Here is a 6000-nt window from a genome sequence, read left to right as displayed (position 1 = left end):
AAAGTGCTGCAATACTAGTTAAGCAATCTGCGGAATCAGTTACAATTGTTGCCCAAGAAATCCATATCGAGCTGAGATTTCGCATACAACTTAAGCCTAAAACATCTTCAAAAGCCAGGACCAATGCCTAAAGTAGTCACGCAAGTAATCTACTTTTGTAAGTAAGACGCCGGGCCGACGGTCCTAGGCAATCTGTAAACCTAGACTTACACCTACTAAGACTATGCGAACCCATTTGCTTATTCAAAAGCAGCATTTCGGCCAACAGTCTACGATTTAAGTTTTGCAAGAGCCAAACCGAAATGCACGACTATAGCAACTACGCTAACTCCTCTGCTTTCTACGAGAAGCACGTGTCTGGTCGCAGACACTGAGTTAGAAATTTCGCAACATGCCTTGGGAAGGCTAAGGCTCATGAAGCCGCTAAAGCCGAGATTCACGACTATAGCATCTACACGGACTCCTCTATTTTCTACGAGAAGCACGTGTCCGATCGCTAACTCTACAAGTTAGAAATTTTGCAACATGCCTTGCAAAGGCCAAGGATCATGAAGCCACTACAGCCAATATTCACGACTAGAGTAGCTACGATTACTCATCTACGAGAAGCATGTGTCCGGCCGCCGACTCTATAAGTTAGAAATTTCACAACATTCCCCAAGAGGGCAAAGGCTTGTGAAGCCATTAAAGCTGAGATTCACGGTTATAACAGCTATGTAGACTCATTTGCTTTCTACGAGAAGCACGTGTCTAGCTACTGACTCTATAAGTTAGAAATTTCACAACATGCCTTGGGAGGGCTAAGGCTTATGAAGCTGCTAAAGCTGAGATTCACGACTATAACAGCTACACGGACTCACCTGCTTCCTACAGAGGCTACTAGTTTGGCCGCCGGCTCCATAAGTTAGAAATTTTACATTTTTTTTTTTGCTCATGCGGGTAAAGCTCCTTAAGCATCAAAGCCAAGACTAAAACCTAAAGTGATGACGTATGATCGATTGCATCATCTAAGTAGTTAATCCAATTACCCGTCCTACGACAAAGTTTTGCAAGTCGCGTCAAGCACGCAAGGCTCCTAAAGCCCGGAAGCCAAAAGTAAAACCTAAGTGACGATGTGGGATCGACTGCTTCCTCAAAGCAGCTCGCCTAACCGCCAGTCCAACAGTAAAGTTTTGCAAAAAAAATATAGCGAAATAGTAAGGATGAAGCAAAGCAAGGAAAGTTGTTTATTAAATTTCTAGCAAATTAATCAACTGGCTCGAAAGCCAATGAAGTTCAAATAAGGCAGAACGAAAAGGAAAAAAAAAGAAAATTCTTAAGTCTAAAAAAAAAAAAAACTATTCATCGGCAACCTGCACAACCACTGGTTCCTCAACTGCCATGCCTCAGCAACCACACCGCTCTCAACAGTCAATGCTTCCATCAGCTCATCCTTAGCCGCCCTTGCCTAGACTGCATAATCCTCAGCTGCTTCACCAAAGGCATCATCAAACAAGAAGTCAAGCAGATTAACTGGAGAAATGAAAAAATTCTCGAAGTCCTTCTCGAAAAACTCATAATTCGACGGCCTATCCTCAAGATGGTCTACATAGCCTAGCTTGTAGAAATCGACCTAACAAGAAGCAAGCACCACTTCGTGACCAACCTTCGCATTCTTCTGCTACACATTCTCCTCAACAAGCCCAGTCTGAGCATCATGCAACTCATCCAGTTCCTTCTTCAGGTTCTCGCTAGCAAACACGCACCTTGCAGATCCATTTCCTTAGACTCAAGCTTACTAGCAACAGCCTTGAGATGAGACACTTCAACATGCATGAAGACAAGCTGCTCGTCCTTGGCGAAATAAGCAGATTGTAGCTCCAAATTCACACACTCAAGGTTCTTAACCACCGGTGCAATAAGAATAACTTCTTCTCTACAACTTCCAACATCGTCTGAGTCGCACTAAGCTTAGCCTTCAAATTGATGACCTCCTGATGAACGGTCTCCAGCTGCATAGAAGTATGGGAAGAGATATCAGACCCCTTCAAAACGACAAGTTCAGATCTGAGCCTCTCGATCTTTTCAACAACTAAGCAAAGCTGAGCCGTCAACGCCACTTCTGCCTTTTTAGGACACTTGATAGCATCCTGATCAACCTGCATAGACTCAACTGTCAGGATCAAGGTCTTATGCATTGTAGTAAGCAAGGAGGACCATCTCAAGTAAGTAAGATGCTTCGCAAAAGAGTTTGAACGGACGACAACTTGCCCAAAGTTATCAACAAACTTGGTGCATGGATCGATGTCCTCCAGCAGTCAGCCTTCAGCAGCACATAAACCTTGGGAAATTCCCTAGCTTCATACTGGGTGGATCTTTCATAATTGCCCGTATGAGTAGACTTCACTTTCTCACTCTTCATAGGCCCAGGCACCACTCCCTAACTTCAATCGTAGCAAAAGGAAGAATAGGCCCAGGCACCACTTTAGTAGCAGAATCCACCTTCCCACTCTTCATAGAGGCGAGCCTCTCAGAAGCCGAACTAGACTTAGCTCCTGACGCGTGCTTCGATACAAACCCAGACACTCGAGGGCACCACCGAACATTTCCACTGGGCAATCCTCTTAACAATGGTAGTGGCCATCTTCGGAGCAGCAAGTTTCACAAGCTCAAACTCAATAATCTTTTTCTTCCCCTAGAGGAAGTCAGATCAATGACAAGCTTCTTAACAATAGATGAGCCTTCGCGAGCAACAAAGGAATTCCTTGGCTTCTTCTTAGCCAAACACTCACTAATAGGTAAGAAATATCTCTTTTTCCACCTTCATTGGTAGCAGGCTCTACAGTAGAGATCAGTTAAGCAAACGCCTCTTCTTTAATCCACGTTATCTCTTCTTTCGGAGGAAGCTTGCCTATCTCCCGACAAAGAAGATTGAGCAGCCAGCGCCACTCACAGTACTCAATAGGAATGCCCATGGCGATGTGCACTTTCTTCATATCAGCCGAAGTTCTTAGAGTTAAGCCAAAATCCGAATCTACACAAAGTAAGAAGGACGATCAATAAATTGAAGTCATGGAGCAGCTCAACAAAAATTCAAGCAAGCTAGGAATAAAGCAGTTCACTTACCACTGATAAAGACAGTCGAAACATGCAGTTTAGGAGAAGAGTCAGACTCCCACTCTCCACTTACCTCCAAGGTATCTTTCGCCCACTCATGATCACCTTTGCAGGAACATCAAGCAACCTATGGTGAGACCTCAGCTGCCCCATGCCTTCCTTCTGGCCAATTTCAAAGAAGTACCATAATTCATATATGGTAAAGCCAAGATCAAAGAACCTACTCAAGTTCGAAAACCCCATCATCGCAAGAACTGCATTTAATGAGTATTGAGCAAATGTGCATTTCATGAAGCAGATAACCTCCTAGAAAAGACACAGCATGGAAAAATAAAATCCCAACATGAAGTAATACGAATGGAATTTGATAGCCCTCTTCCTAGCAGTGACGTATTTGCCACACGGTTCATGGCCGCTATCATCCTTCACCTGCTTAACGCGAACCCCTGACGGAATCGCATGCTTGTACGTTTTAAGAAAATCCCGAAATAGCTCATCGGAAGTAATCTTGACATGTGCAGCCTTGAAGTAGCCCACCTTGCCGAAAGAACCACATTGATGGTACAAAGGTGAAGGATATTTGTCACTTTTGCGATCGGAGAAAGTCATCTCAAAATTTCTATAAGAAAGTAAGAAGAAAAATATTTAGAAGGCAGCTCACAAAAAAAAAATATAGATATATATATAAAGGACCGCAGAGCCTAACGCCCTCGCGCCAGGCCCCATGACCCAGCTTGCCCACATGGCTAGGCCACAAAGGGCCTGAACCCCTGCCAACTCTCTCTCACGCCCAGCGTGCCCAATAGGGCCCAACTTGTTAGCAGTAGAGACCCGACCCATGCCGATATCTCTCTCATTTCCTACCGCCATAGCAAGCCAAGCATGCTCCTCCCTCACGCCACCTCAGCCTTGCCGAGCCAATTTTTCAAGCCCCAAGTCTCCTAAAAATTAAGAAGAAGAAAATTCAAATTTTTCTTACCTTGGTGCAACACGGAGAAGAAGAACAACAACAAGAGATAACTCTTTGCATAGGGCAAGAGAAGAAAAAAACTAAGGGAGGGGGAACAAATTTCTTGTGGCTTCTCTCTTCCTTGTTGGAATAATGATTGTTCTCCAAATTTATTTAATTCCTTGCTTCACGCAGAATTAAATAGGTATTGGGGGCAATTGGTTTCCTTTTCCTAGAAGAAGTCTATCTCCAAATCAAGGAAAGAGATCTAGTTCAAATTGGGAAACAACTCTACAAGCCCATGCAGCTTAATATTTCTACACCTATTGCCCTTTTCCTACGTGTAGCCCAGCAGGTGTGGGAGCATTTGTGAAGCCTAAGATAATCCCAAAAATTCTAGAGGCGACATGTGGGTTTTTGCTCAAGAAAGGCAAGATCGCCCTCATTAAATTGATAGGCTCTTTAGATACTCCCACGCTCGGCTCACACCCCTAAAAGTCCCTGCAGCTAAATACGACTACACACAGCTCACCTGCCCTTGGCAAGGAAAAGTTAAAGCATTAATTACCCAAATCCTATCTTTAATACATTCCCAATTGAAGATTGACTTCATTCAAGTAAGTAATCCTATTTAAGTCAATTAGGGATATTTACTCCATTATCTCAAGATATTATCTCATATTTAATATCTTGACAATATTTCTCCATAAAACCTTGGCCAATAGGATGTCGCCATGTGTATGGTAAAACCCTAACACCATGGACGGCCACTCCCCTATATATATCCCAAATTCTACCAAATTTCGGTAAGGTTTTACAACCCTAAAAATCCCTAAACACTTACTCTTCTTAGAGAAACTAATTTTGCACACTACATCTTTTGATTTTGAATCTGAGTTTGTTGGATACTAAAATTGGTTTGCCATATCAAAAAAACATATGCAAAGCACACTACACCACATATTTAGTTTGAATTCCTTGTATTTTTGCTTGAGTGCACTGTGTTTTTGAGAATTTGAACTTGTTTGGAGGTTAAAATTAGTTTGGGCGTATAAAAAAAATTATGCAAAGCACAGTAGACCACAAATTTAGTTGGAATTCCTTGTGTTTTGTATGGGTTCATTGTGTTTTTTAAGAATCTGAGCTTGTTTGGATGTTATGGTTTAGGCACATAAAAAAACATATGGAAAACACACTAGACCCTATATTTACTTTGAATTCCTTGTGTGTTTGTATGGGTTCATTGTGTTTTTAAGAATTCCAGTTTATTTGGATGCTAATATTGGCTTGGAATATCAATAAACATATGTCAAACACACTACACCACAAAATTCATTTGAATTACTTGTGTTTTTTTTTTAATAATCGATATTATCTACGCTAAAGGGAAGGGAGATGGGCTTAGCTTCACAATGGACTAGCAATAATGTGGTTCAAATTTGCCTTTAGCGAGAATCGAACCTAAGACTTCTCACTTACAAATGAAGAGGAATACTGTCACATCCCGGCTCGGGCCCCCACCACATCCTGGGCTTGACTCCACCGTAGCACGATATTTTCCGCTTTGGGCCCCGACCACGCCCTCATGGTTTTGTTTCTGGAACCCACACGAGACCTTCCCAATAGGTCACCCATCCTGGATTGCTCTCGCACGAACTCGCTTAACTTTGGAGTTCTGATGGAACTCGAAGCCAGTAAGCTCCCAAAATGCTTCATGCCAGGTAGAGATGAGAATATACATATAAGGCTTAGAGGATCCTCTCCCCTTGGCGATGTGGGATGTTACAATCCACCCCCTTAGGGGCCCGACGTCCTCATCGGCGCACTTCCGGTTAGGGATTGGCTCTGATACCAAATTGTCACATCCCGGTCTGGGCCCCCACCACATCCCGGGCTCGACTCCATCGTAGCACGATATTGTCCACTTTGGGCCCCGACCACGCCCACACGGTTTT

The sequence above is a fragment of the Malus domestica genome, chromosome 06, assembly GCF_042453785.1.
Source record: "Malus domestica chromosome 06, GDT2T_hap1".
Classification (NCBI taxonomy): Eukaryota; Viridiplantae; Streptophyta; class Magnoliopsida; order Rosales; family Rosaceae; genus Malus; species Malus domestica.
Note: the sequence above shows the minus strand (reverse complement) of the source record.